The following is a 12700-nucleotide window of genomic DNA, read 5'->3' on the forward strand; positions in this document are numbered from 1 at the left end:
GGAAGGCAGGGCAATTGGGATTAAATGACTTGCCCAAGGTCACACAGCTAGTAAGTGTGTCAAGTGTCTGAGGCTGGATTTGAACTCACCTCCTCCTGACTCCAGGGCTGGTGCTCTACTCATTGTGACACCTAGCTGCCCCAACACTTTTCTTTTTGATACTGCATATTTGGTTTTCATCTTTCTTTTCCTTTTTTTGAATAAACATGGGCCACATACGTAACCAATGGTTTATCTATCTTATTAGTTTTTTTTTCATTATTTCACCTCTTAGCTTAATTTGTTACCACAAAAGTGTTTGTTTGTTTGTTTGTTTTGCTTTCAATTTTATTAATATCAACTTTGGTTTTCAGGGTTTCCAATTTGGCATCAATCGGGGATTTTTAATTTGTTATTTTTTCTGATTTTTGTAGTTGCATGCCCAATTCAGTGATTGGCTCTTTCTCTGTTTTGTTGATGTAAGAATTTGGACAAATAAGTTTTCCATTAAATGCTGTTTTGGCTTCATCCCATAAATTTTGGTATGTTATCTCATCATTGTCATACTCTTTAATGAAATTGTTGATTGTTTCTGTGATTTGTTCTTTGAGTGACTTATTCTTTAGAATTAGAGTATTTAGTTTCTATTAATTTTTAATCTTTGTTTTCACTTCCCTTTGTTGAATGTAATTTTTATCACATTATGGTCCAGAAAGAATACATTTAATATTTCTACCCTTCTACATTTAATTTTGAGGTTTTTACACCCTAATATGTGTTCAGTTTTTGTGTAGGTGACATGTGTTGCTGCTTTCTGCTCCCATTAATTTTTCTCCAAAGTTCTGTTATATCTAATTTTTCTAATATTCTATTTACCTCCTTAGTTTCTTTTTTTGTTTATTTTTTTAGTTGTATTTATCAGGTTCTGAGAGGGGACAGTTGAAGTCATCCATTAGTACAGTTTTGCTATTTATTTTTTCCTGTAACTCACTTAATTTCTCCTTTAAGAATTTGGATGCTTTACCACTTGTTGCATATATATTTAGTGTTGATATTGTTTCATTATTTATGGTACCTTTTAGCTTACTGTGGTTTCCTTCCTTATCTTTCTTTTTTTAAATTTATTTATTTGGGTTTTTTTTGTTTACTTAGTTTTCAGCATTGGCTTTCACAAGAGTTTGAATTACAAATTTTCTCCCCATTTCTACCCTCCTACCACTCCAAGATAGCATATATTCTGGTTGCCATGTTCCCCAGTCAGCCCTCCCTTCTGTCACCCCACTCCCCTCCCATCCCCTTTTCCCTTCCTTTCTTGTAGGGCAAGATACATTTCTACGCCCCATTGCCGGTGTATCTTATTTTCTAGTTGCGTGCAAAAACTTTTTTTTGTTGTTTTTGAACATCTGTTTTTAAAACTTTGAGTTCCAAATTCTCTCCCTTCTTCCCTTCCCACCCACCCTCCCTAAGAAGTCAAGCAATTCAACATAGGCCACATGCATATCATTATGTATAACCCTTCCACAATACTCGTGTTGTGAAAGACTAACTATATTTTGCTCCTTCCTAACCTATCCCCCTTTATTGGATTTTCTCCCTTGGCCCTGTCCCCTTTCGAAAGTGTTTGTTTTTGATTACCTCCGCCCCCATCTGCCCTCCCTTCTATCATCCCCCCTTTTTTTATCTTCTTCCTCCTTTTTTCCTGTGGGGTAAGATACCCAAATGAGTATGTATGGTATTCCCTCCTCAGGTCAAATTTGATGAGAACAAGATTCACTCATTCCCCCTCACCTGCCTTCTCTTCTCTTCCTACAGAACTGCTTTTTCTTGCCACTTTTATGCAAGATAATTTATCCCATTCTATCTCTCCCTATCTCCCTCTCTCAATATATTCCTCTCTCATTCCTTAATTTGATTTTACTTCTTTTAGATATCTTCCCTTCATCTTCAACTCACCCTGTGCCTGCTCTCTCTCTCTCTCTCTCTCTCTCTCTCTCTCTCTCTCTCTCTCTCTCTCTCTGTCTCTCTCTCTTAAAGATATATATATATATATATATATGAATAATCTCTTCAGCTACCCTAATACTGAGGTCTCATGAATCATACATATCATCTTTCCATGTAGGAATGTAAACAAAATAGTTCAACTTTAGTAAGTTCCCTGCAATTTTTTTTCTTGTTCTTTTTCTTGATTACCTTTTCATCCTTCTCTTGATTCTTTCTCTGGATGAAGATAGCATTCTCCATTGTGAGTCCCCTGGAGTTGTCCTTGAACCTTACATTGCTGAGAAGAGTGAAGTATGTCAGGGCTGGTCCTCACGGAATCCATATATCTGTGGTTGTGTACAATATTCTCCTGGCTCTGCTCCGCTCACTCAGCATTATATCGTGTAGGTTTTTCCAGGTTGTTACGAAGTCCGTACCATCCCCATTTCTTATGGCACAATAGTATTCCATTACCTTCATATACCACAGCTTGTTCAGCCATTCCCCAATTGATGGGCATCCTTTTGATTTCCAATTCTTGGCTACCACAAAAAGATCTGCTATAAATATCTTTGTACATATGGGTCCCTTTCGCTCTTGTGTGATTTCTTTGGGATACAACCCTAGAAGTGGTATTGCTGGGTCAAAGGGTATGAACATTCCTGTGGCCCTTTGGGCGTAGTTCCAAATTACTCTCCAAAATGGCTGGATCATCTCACAACTCCACCAGCAATGTAACAATGTTCCAATTTCCCCACATCCTCTCCAGCATTTGTCATCCTCCTGCTTTGTTATTTTAGCCAATCTTACAGGAGAGATGTGGTATCTAAGAGTTGTTTTGATTTGCATTTCTCTAATCAGTAGTGATCCAGAGCATTTTTTCATATGCCTATAGATAGCTTTAATTTCTTCCTCTGAAAACTGCCTGTTCATATCCTTTGACCATTTCTCAATTGGGGAGTGGCTTGTATTCCTATATAATTGGCTCAGTTACCTGTATATTTTAGAAATGAGGCCTTTATCAGAGATACTAGTTGCAAAGATTTTCTCCCAATTTTCTGCTTCCCTCCTAATTTTTGTTGCATTGGCTTTTTTTGTACAAAAACATTTCAATTTGACATAATCAAAATTATCCATTTTGCATTTTGTAATGCTCTCTATCTCTAGTTGGGTCATGAATTCTTTACTTTTCCATAAATCTGATAAGTAAACTATTCCTTGCTTTCCCAAATTACTTATAGTATCAGCTTTTACTCCTAAACCATGAACTCAATTTGACTTTATTTTGGTATATGGTATAAGGTATTGGTCTATGCCCAGTTTCTGCCCTACCATTTTCCAATTTTCCCAACAGTTTTTGTGAAATAGTGAATTATTAGCCTGGAATCTGGCCTCTTTGGGTTTATCAAAGAGTAGATTGCTAAACTTGTTGATTTCTTTCTTGTGTATCTATCCTATTCCACTGATCCACACCCCTGTTTCTTAACCAGTACCAGGCAGTTTTGATGACTGCTGCTCTGTAGTACAGTTTAATATCTGGTTCGGCTAGGCCACCTTCTCTAGCATTTCTTTTCATTAATACCCTAGATATTCTAGACCTCTTGTTTTTCCAGATGAATTTTGTTATTATTTTGTACAGCTCAGTAAAATAATTTTTTGGTAGTTCGATTGGTATGGCACTGAATAGATAGATTAATTTAGGTAAAACTGTCATTTTTATTATATTAGCTCGGCCTAACCATGAGCAACCGATATTTTTCCATTTATTTAGATCTGACTCTATTCGCATGAAAAGTGTGTCATAGTTATGTTCATATAGGCCCTGGGTTTGTCTTGGCAAATAGACTCCCAAATATTTTATAGTGTCTACAGTAACTTTGAATGCAATTTCTCTTTCTATCTCTTGCTGTTGGGCTTTGTCAGTAATGTATAGGAATGCTGAGGATTTATGTGGGTTTATTTTATATCCTGCAACTTTGCTAAAGTTGTTTATTATTTCAAGTAGATTTTTACTTTATTCTCTAGGATTCTCTAAATAAATCATCACATCATCTGCAAAAAGTGATAATTTAGTTTCTTCTTTTCCTATTCTAATTCCTTCAATTTCTTTTTCTTCTCTTATTGCTACAGCTAACATTTCTAGTACCAAATTGAATGTTAGGGGTGATAATGGACATCCTTGTTTCACCCCTGATCTTATTGGGAATGCATGTAGCTTATCCCCATTACAAATAATGCTTGTCAATGGTTTTAGGTAGATGCTATTTATAATTTTAAGGAAGGTTCCACTTATTCCTATGCTTTCTAGTGTTTTTAATAGGAATGGGTGTTGTACTTTGTCAAAGGCTTTTTCTGCATCTATTGAGATGATCATATGGTTTCTGCTAGTTTTGTTGTTGATATATGGTCAATTATGCTAATAGTTTTCCTAATATTGAACCAGCCTTGCATTCCTGGAATAAATCCTACCTGGTCATAGTGTATTATTCTCGTGATGAGTTGCTGCAATCTTTTTGCTAATATTTTATTTAAAATTTTTGCATCAATATTCATTAGAGAAATTGGTCTATAATTTTCTTTCTCTGTTTTGACTCTACCTGGTTTGGGTATTAGTACCATATTTGTGTCATAAAAAGAATTTGGTAGGACTCCTTCACCTATTTTCCCAAATAGTCTACAAAGTATTGGAATTAGTTGTTCTTTAAATGTTTGATAGAATTCACATGTAAAACCATCTGGCCCTGGAGATTTTTTCCTAGGGAGTTCATTGATGGCATGCTCAATTTCTTTTTGTGAGATGGGGTTATTTAGAAATTTTACTTCCTTTTCTGTTAGCCTGGGCAGTTTATGTTTTTGTAGATATTCATCCATATCTCTAAGGTTCTCAAATTTATGGGCATACAGTTAGGCAAAATAATTCCTAATTATTGTTTTGATTTCATCTTCATTAGAGGTGACCTCACCCTTTTCATTTTTGATACTGGTAATTTGATTTTCTTCTTTCTTTTTTTTAATCAAATTGGCCAAAGGTTTATCAATTTTATTGTTTTTTTCATAAAACCAGCTCTTTGTTTTATTTATTAATTCAAAAGTTTTCTTGGTTTCAATTTTATTAATCTCTCCTTTGATTTTCATTATTTCTAATTTGGTATTTAATTGGGGGTTTTCAATTTGCTCTTTTTCTAGCTTTTTCAGCTGTATGCCCAGATCGTCAATCTCTTTTTTCCCTACTTTATTCATGTAAGCATTTAGGGATATAAAACTTCCTCTAAGACCTGCTTTTGCTGCATCCCATAAATTTTGGTATGTTGTTTCATTATTGTCATTCTCTTGAATGAAGTTATTAATTGTTTCTCTGATTTGTTCTTTGGCCCACTCATTCTTTAGAATTAGATTATTTAGTTTCCAATTAGTTTTTAGCTTATTTTTCTATGGTTCTTTATTAAAAATGATTCTTATTGCATCATGATCTGAAAAGGGTGCTTCAACTACTTCTGCTTTTCTGCACTGGATTGTGAGAGAGCTCCAGTAAGACGCTGCCTTCATGCGGCCATCTTGGCTCCGCCCCTTTTCCATTTGGCTAATTCTGCCTTTCAAGGCATTCTTCTCTTCATTGGCTTTTTGGAGCTCTTTTGCCATTTGAGTTAGTCTACTTTTTAAGGTGTTTTCTTCAGTATATTTTTCAGTATTTTTTTGGGTGTCCTTTAGCAAGTCATTGACTTGTTTTTCATGGTTTTTTCGCATTCTTCTCATTTCTCTTCCCAATTTTTCATCTACTTCTCTAACTTGCTTTTCCAACTCCTTTTTGAGCTCTTCCATGGCCTGAGAGCACTTCATGTTTTTCTTGTAGGCTTTTGTTGTAGGCTCTTTGACTTTGTTGACCTCTTCTGGCTGTATGTTTTGGTCTTCTTTGTCACCAAAGAAAGATTCCAGAGTCTGAGACTGAATCTGGGTGCGTTTTCGCTGCCTGGTCATATTCCCAGCCAACTGACTTGACCCTTGAGTTTTTCAGTGGGGTATGACTGCTCCTAGAGTTAAGACAACTATGTTCCAAGTCTGGGGGGATGCGCCAGCTCTGGCACACCAACACTTCTCCTTCCCCAAGAACCCCCAACCCGAACTGGACTTAGATCTTCAGAAGGCTCTTCACTCCTGCTCTGATCCACCACTTAATTCCTCCCACCAGTTGGGCGTGGGGCCGGAAGCAACTGCAGCTGTACTTCTGTAGCTGCCCCAGCTCCTCTGCCCCCGGGGTGGTGGCCGAACCACGAACTCCTTTTTAAACTCTGTCCCCAGCAGTTTTCCCCACTAACCTTCTCTGTTGTCTTTGGTGTTTGTGGGTTGAGAAGTCTGGTAACTGCTGCAGCTCACTGATTCAGGGTGCTAGGGCCCGCTCCGCCCGCCTCCTGGTCTGGTTGGTCTGCACCGCCCACGCTGGGCTCTGCTCCGCTCCACTCCCAGCTCTGTGCAGGATAGACTTCACCCAGAGACCATCCAGGCTCTCCTGGGCTGGAGCACTGCTTCCTTCTTCTATTTTGTGGGTTCTGCAGTTCTAGAGTTGGTTCAGAGCCATTTTTATAGGTTTTTGGAGGGGCTCAGCGGAGAGCTCATGCTAGTCCCTGCTTTCCAGCTGCCATCTTGGCTCCGCCCCTCTATCCCTTATCTCTTTTAATTAGTGGATTAGTAATTAGAATGGAACTTTTTTTTAATGTTTTCTCTTTTAGAATGTAAGGTGTTAAGTCCCAGGCCTACACCCTTTTATTGATTAGTGTGAAGTCTTTGGGTCCTAAGAAGGGTATATAAACTCAGAGGTTAGCATTTTGTTTTGGGGCTCTCATTCATTGGAAGATTGTTGGTGTGGAGACTCTGGGTAGCCGTTAAGGAGCCCCCAGCTTTGAAAAAAACCCAGATGTTGGTGCTTCTCTGGTAACAATGTATTGTGATTTGGTCTGTTTATATGGTCTCTGTTTTTAATTTCTGTTTGTATTTGCTGTGAAGTTCAGGATGCTGGCTTTTCCCCTTGAACTAAGTGAATGATGTATGTATGTTTGATTAAAGTGAGATTGTTAATGCCTTGAGGTTGCTTTCCTTAGAAAAGCAGATCAAATATGCTGTGCTGGCAGCTCTTGTTGCTGCTCTCCTTGGGTCTTATACTCCTACAGCAGCTGCTAGCAACATTGTTGCTACAGTTAGGTCTATTTTTGCTTTTATTTGTCTGAGATCAGGATTGCTACACCTGCTTTTTTTAAACTTTTTTTTTTAAACTTCAGCTGAAGCATAATAGATTCTGCTCCCACCCCTTACCTTTCCAGCTCATATAATTCTTTCCAGGTTATAATAAAGTCTGTCTGCTCCTCATTTCTTATTGCACAATAGTATTCCATTACATTCATATACCACAATTTGTTTAGCTATTCCCCAATTGATGGGCATCCCTTTGACTTCCAATTCTTGATCCATTCCCTGATAATTTCTTGAAAGATGCTGTCCAGGTCTTCCTTTTGATTATGGCTTTCAGGTAGTCCAATGATTCTGACATTGTCTCTCCTGGATCTATTTTCCAGGTCACTTGTTTCTCCCCTGAGATATTTTACATTTTCTTACATTTTTTCATTCTGTTTAATTTCTTTGAATGCTTCTTGATGTCTCACAGAATCATTAGCTTACACTGGTCCATTTCTAATGTTTAAGGAACTGTTTTCCTCATTTGGCTTTTGTATTTCCTTTTCTATTTGGCCAATTGTACTTTTTAAGGAGTTGTTTTATTGTGTGGCTTTTTGTATCTCCATTTCCATTTGGCCAATTCTACTTTTTAAGCAGTTGTTTTCTTCTTTCATAATTCACTTGCATCATTCTCATTTCTTTTCCCCATTTTTTCTTCTACCTCTCATATAATTTTTAAGCTCCTTTTTTAGCTTTTCTATGAGTTCTTTCTGGACTTGAGACTACTTCATGTTTTCCCTTGGGGTTTTGCCCATAGGTATTTTGACACTGTTGTCCTCTTCTGAGTTTGTGTCTTTATCTTCCTTGTCACCATGATAACTTTCTGTGGCCAGATTTATTGTTGTTGTTATTGTTTTTTCCTCATTTTTTGACACTTTTCCTTTCTTTTAAATTTGAGCTCTGTTCCTGGGGTGGAAGGGGTGCTATCTCAGGCTTCTTGTGCCAGTGGCTACAAACCCTGACTGCTTACCTGGCTGCACTGATGTTGCCCTGAGAGCCATAGGGGACCCTCACATCTGGTGCTAAGCTGAGGGGGTAGTGGCTGATGCTGCTGAAGGCCTTAGGGGTCTGGCTGCTTACCTGGTGCTAAGCTGGGGTCTTATTGGTAGTTTCTGGTGTGTGCTGAGGCCGGTAGGGTGTTTCTGCATTTCCGTTTTGATACACTGATTCACATGGTGTTCTGGCTGCTGGAGGCTGCCTGTTTGCCCAGGACTATGCTGAAACATATGGCAGTTCTCAGAGTTGGAGTCTTCCATTCCTCTGGCTATTCTGAGGCCTGTTGGGGTCCTGGTGTTGGCATTTGCACTGGGGTTCAGGATCTCCCACTGGTTTGCTGAGGTGGGGCTTTCTCCAGGCTTTTTGGAATACTTCCTGTCCTGGACTGCATTCTCCTTTTACCCAAGTGAGACAGACCTTTCCTGCCAATCTTCCAAGTTTCTTGGGCTCAAAGATAGTTTCACCATAACTTTTTGCTGGTTTTGCTATTCCAGGATTTGTTTTGGGGTGCTATTTTATGATTGTTTGGAAGTTTATATGAGGGAGTTATGACAATTTACTTCCTACTCCACCATATTGGCTCTCAGAACCATTCCAACTAGCATTTTAAAGCACCTACTATGTGGCAGGCAATGTACTAAGCACTGGGAATACAAAGAAATGCATTATTATAATTTTTAATATATTGCTATAATCTATTCATTGTAATTTTATTTAATATTTTTGCATTAATTTTTGTGTTATGGTAGTATATAGTTTTCTTTCTCTGCTTTATCTCTTTTTAGTAGGTGATTGATAAGGCATCTTTCCTCTTTATTGTTGTGAACAACATATAATAGAACAGTTATTATTTTAAAAAATATTCTTATGTCACCTAAATTTGTCCTGCATCTCTCTCCCTCCCCACTGCCGGGGTTATTCCTTATAACAACAATGTCAGGAATTTTTTTTTCTTTTGAGACTGCTTCTCCCTATCTTACTCAGGCTGGAAGTATAGTGACCAGTGACAAGCCCAACCCCAGTACTGATTGTCATGGAAACCTTGCCCTTACCTATGTCTGATCTGGATCAGCTCACATTTCTTGAAGCAGCCTAGTGATCCTCTTACAAACTTTTGCAAATATGAATTCTGATCTCTTCATTCCACTTTAACTTTTCTCTGGAAAGTCACCAATTCTCTCTAAAATGCTTTAGTTTAATGATCTTTTTTCAGTAGCTTCCTTCTTGCTCTCTCTGCAACATTTGATACTTCACTACTCCCTTCTCCTGGATACTTTCTGGTGTGATTCCTTGTGTTTTTTATAACACAATATAATACAATTGTATATATTATATATATAAAACTATATAATGTGTAATATTATAATATGATTTATAATAATAAAGGACTCTTGGTTCTCCTTCCTATCTTACTACTTCTCAGTTTCCTTTACTGGATCATTATCATCATCATCAATATAATGCTTTCAGTCAGCATACCCCAAGATTTTGTCTTAGGCCCCCTTTTCTTCTCTCTTTATACTTTCTCAAATGCTGAACCCATCAGCTCCCATGTGTAGCTGCCTCCCAGATCTGTATGTTCAACTGTATTTTGTCTTCTGATCTGTAGTTCTGCATCTTCAACTACCTATTGAAGATTAAACTGGATATTGGAGGCATATATTTTTAGACATGCCCCATGAAATTTTTTTTGTTTTGTTTATCATTGTACTTATTTGTCACATGGGAGGGATCTAAAAAGAAATGAACATTCATTAGAAAGTAATAATGAAGTTTAAAAAGAAAAGGGCATCATATATATGTGTACATATGTATATGTATATATATGATGTATGTATATACACATATATACAAATTCATGTGTGTGTGTGAGATCTAAAGGACACAATTATTTCTATGATGGGTATTACAACTGATTATAAGCTGTATCTATCCTAAATCTATCAAGGACTTAGAAGAGCACATGGACTCCACAGTTCTTAGAGAGTGACAAAGACATAGAGGAAAAGCCTGCAAAACAAGACTTTTGCTACTCAACTCAGCTACAAGTTAGAGCTGATCCTAGAAAAATAAGCGTCTAGAGCTTCTCAAGGCCACCATAAAGGAAAGCACAGCTGGAAAGGAAAAGGTTGACCATCTTGGTCACAGCTAACAGAGAAGAAAGAGGAAACTCCATCTGCCTTGGTGGCTGGCAGGAAGGAGATAGGAAACAAGGTTAAGGGCTATATTCCAAAATCCCTGCTAAATTCTTCCGGACAAATTAGGTCACATGGTTTCAGCCATGTTTCTGCTTTATACTTTATATTCACTCCAAGTCCAAGTGTTACAGTGCTTATCTATATTGGAAGGCTGGCTAATAGAAGTAGTAAGTTTGGAGCAAAAGGGATATATAACTCCCAATTAGTGGAACAGAAAACTAACTCCTCAGTGTCATCCACAGAACTCCTTGGGAATACATTTCAGTATCAAGAAGTTCTCATTCCACTTCATGATAAAAAGTTGTTCAGTCATTCCTGTGACCCATTGGTAGTTATTCTTGTATTGACAGGAGCTAGGTGGAGGAGGCAAGTTGCATTACTTTCTCTCCCTCTCTCTCTCTGTCTCTGTCTATCCGCCTCTCTGTCTCTGTCTCTCTCTCTCTCTCTGACTCTCTCTCTCCCCTTTCATCTATGACACTACTAAAAAAATAAAAGGAAGAAGAGTTGACATAGGTTAAGGAATCAGTATGCCAGAGAAAGCAAGGAGCTGGGGACACCACCTAATACTCCTTCCCCTAGTTCCTTTGAGTTTTCATTCTTTCAGTGTTGAAAGCATAAGGACAGAAAGCATTTCCTTCATAAAGTTCTCAAGGAATTGAACCAGAAAGAGGCAGATTCACACAAAGGGTTGATTGGGAAAGGGATACTATAAATTATAGGTATAGAACTTCTCAGAACACAAATTCCTATTGGGGTATCTTGCTGTGAGTCTTCTAGATTTTCTATCCTGAAACAATCTCTCTCAGCAAACTGAAAAGACAAACAATCAGGTTATCAGTGTCAGAGTAAGTCTGGATGGTGCTTTATATAAGCCCCTTCCAGTTGTCTTCATTAGGGCCAGGAGTTGATTTCAACATGGTTTCAGCTTTATTGCCTGTGTGGTTTTGATCACGCTAAATTTAAGGCATTGGTAAAAACATTTCCTACTAAACTTTTCAAGAGTGTTTGACTAAAAGGAAAGAGGAAAATAGTCTGGTGATACAAGAGAATGGAAGTTAAGGAGAGATTTTTTTGGCGGGGGCAGGGAGGAGGTTTAATTTAGGTGAGAAGGAAAATTAATATGTACCTTGAGTGGAAAGAGTAAAGGAGAATTGATGGAGCTATTTACTGAAGGAGATGGGAGTGTCAAGAGCATAGGAGATAGAACTATGCTAGGAAAAGAAAGAACAGTTTATATTTCGAATCAGGGACTGGAAATAATATTTAGTGAAATTTGCAAAAAAAAAATACCATAGAGAGGTTGGGATTGGAGTGGGTGTCTTCAATCTATTCAATGAATTAGTAAAGATCAGCTAAACCTGAAGTGACCTCAGAGGTACCATATTAATCTGTCCAAAATATATTATGCACTTCCCTGCTTTCCAGCCTTCTTATATATTACTCCCCTTTCTGAAATCCATAGTTGAGCCAAACTAATTTTCTAGTTACTCCTTAGGCAAGGCACTCCATCTCCTGTCTCTGTGCCCTTCACTGGCTGTTCCCTATATGTGCTCTTTCTTCATCTTTACCTATTAAATTCCTTGTTTTCTTCAAGCAGCACCTTCTACATGAAACCTTTCCCGATCCTCTAGTTCCAAGTGCTCTCCCTCCTCAAATTACCCTGCAGTTATTTTTAACATATTCTGAACATTATTATTTATGAATTGTGATCTTCATCATAAGAAGAAACTCCTAAATTGATAAGATCACATTTCCATTTGAATATATAACTTTACTGATTATTGCTATACAAGGTAGCATTCATTGGCTGGAAAGGAATAGATCTAAATCTTTCCACATCTTTATCTACTTCATAGGAGAAGTTTTAGGGTGTTACATCTTTTGTCACTACTGTCACCTCACTCCACTTATTCATTCTCTCTGTCTCTCTGTCTCTCTGTCTCTGTCTCTCTCTCTCTGTCTATCTCTGTCTATCTCTCTCTCTCTTCCTGTGTCTGTCTCTTTCTTTCTTTCTCTTTCTCTCTCTGTGCCTTTCTGTGTCTCTCTGTCCCTCTGTTTCTCTGTCTCTCTGTCTCTCTCTGTCTCTGTCTCTCTCTGTCTCTCTGTCTCTCTCTCTCTTTGTCTCTCTCTCTCTCTCTCTCTCTCTCTCTCTCTCTCTCTCTCTCTCTCTCTGTGTCTCTCTCTCCCTTTACCATTTTCCTCCTTCCCACTGTGCTTCCTCTCCCTCACCCTTATTTCCCTTCCCCTTCCCTTCCTCGTCCCTCTTCCCCCTTCTTCTCTTACTCCCTGTCTCTCCTCTCTCCCTCCCTTCCTTCTCCTCC

General features: G+C 38.1%; 1 protein-coding gene across 1 annotated transcript in view; it reads left to right on the plus strand.

The window, feature by feature from the left end:
* LRP1B (LDL receptor related protein 1B) overlaps positions 1-12700 on the plus strand; it is a 2306513-nt gene that overhangs the window by 1061095 nt on the left and 1232718 nt on the right. The gene's annotated exons all lie outside the window — the stretch shown is intronic.

Source organism: Trichosurus vulpecula, chromosome 2 (assembly GCF_011100635.1).
Source record: "Trichosurus vulpecula isolate mTriVul1 chromosome 2, mTriVul1.pri, whole genome shotgun sequence".
Classification (NCBI taxonomy): domain Eukaryota; kingdom Metazoa; phylum Chordata; class Mammalia; order Diprotodontia; family Phalangeridae; genus Trichosurus; species Trichosurus vulpecula.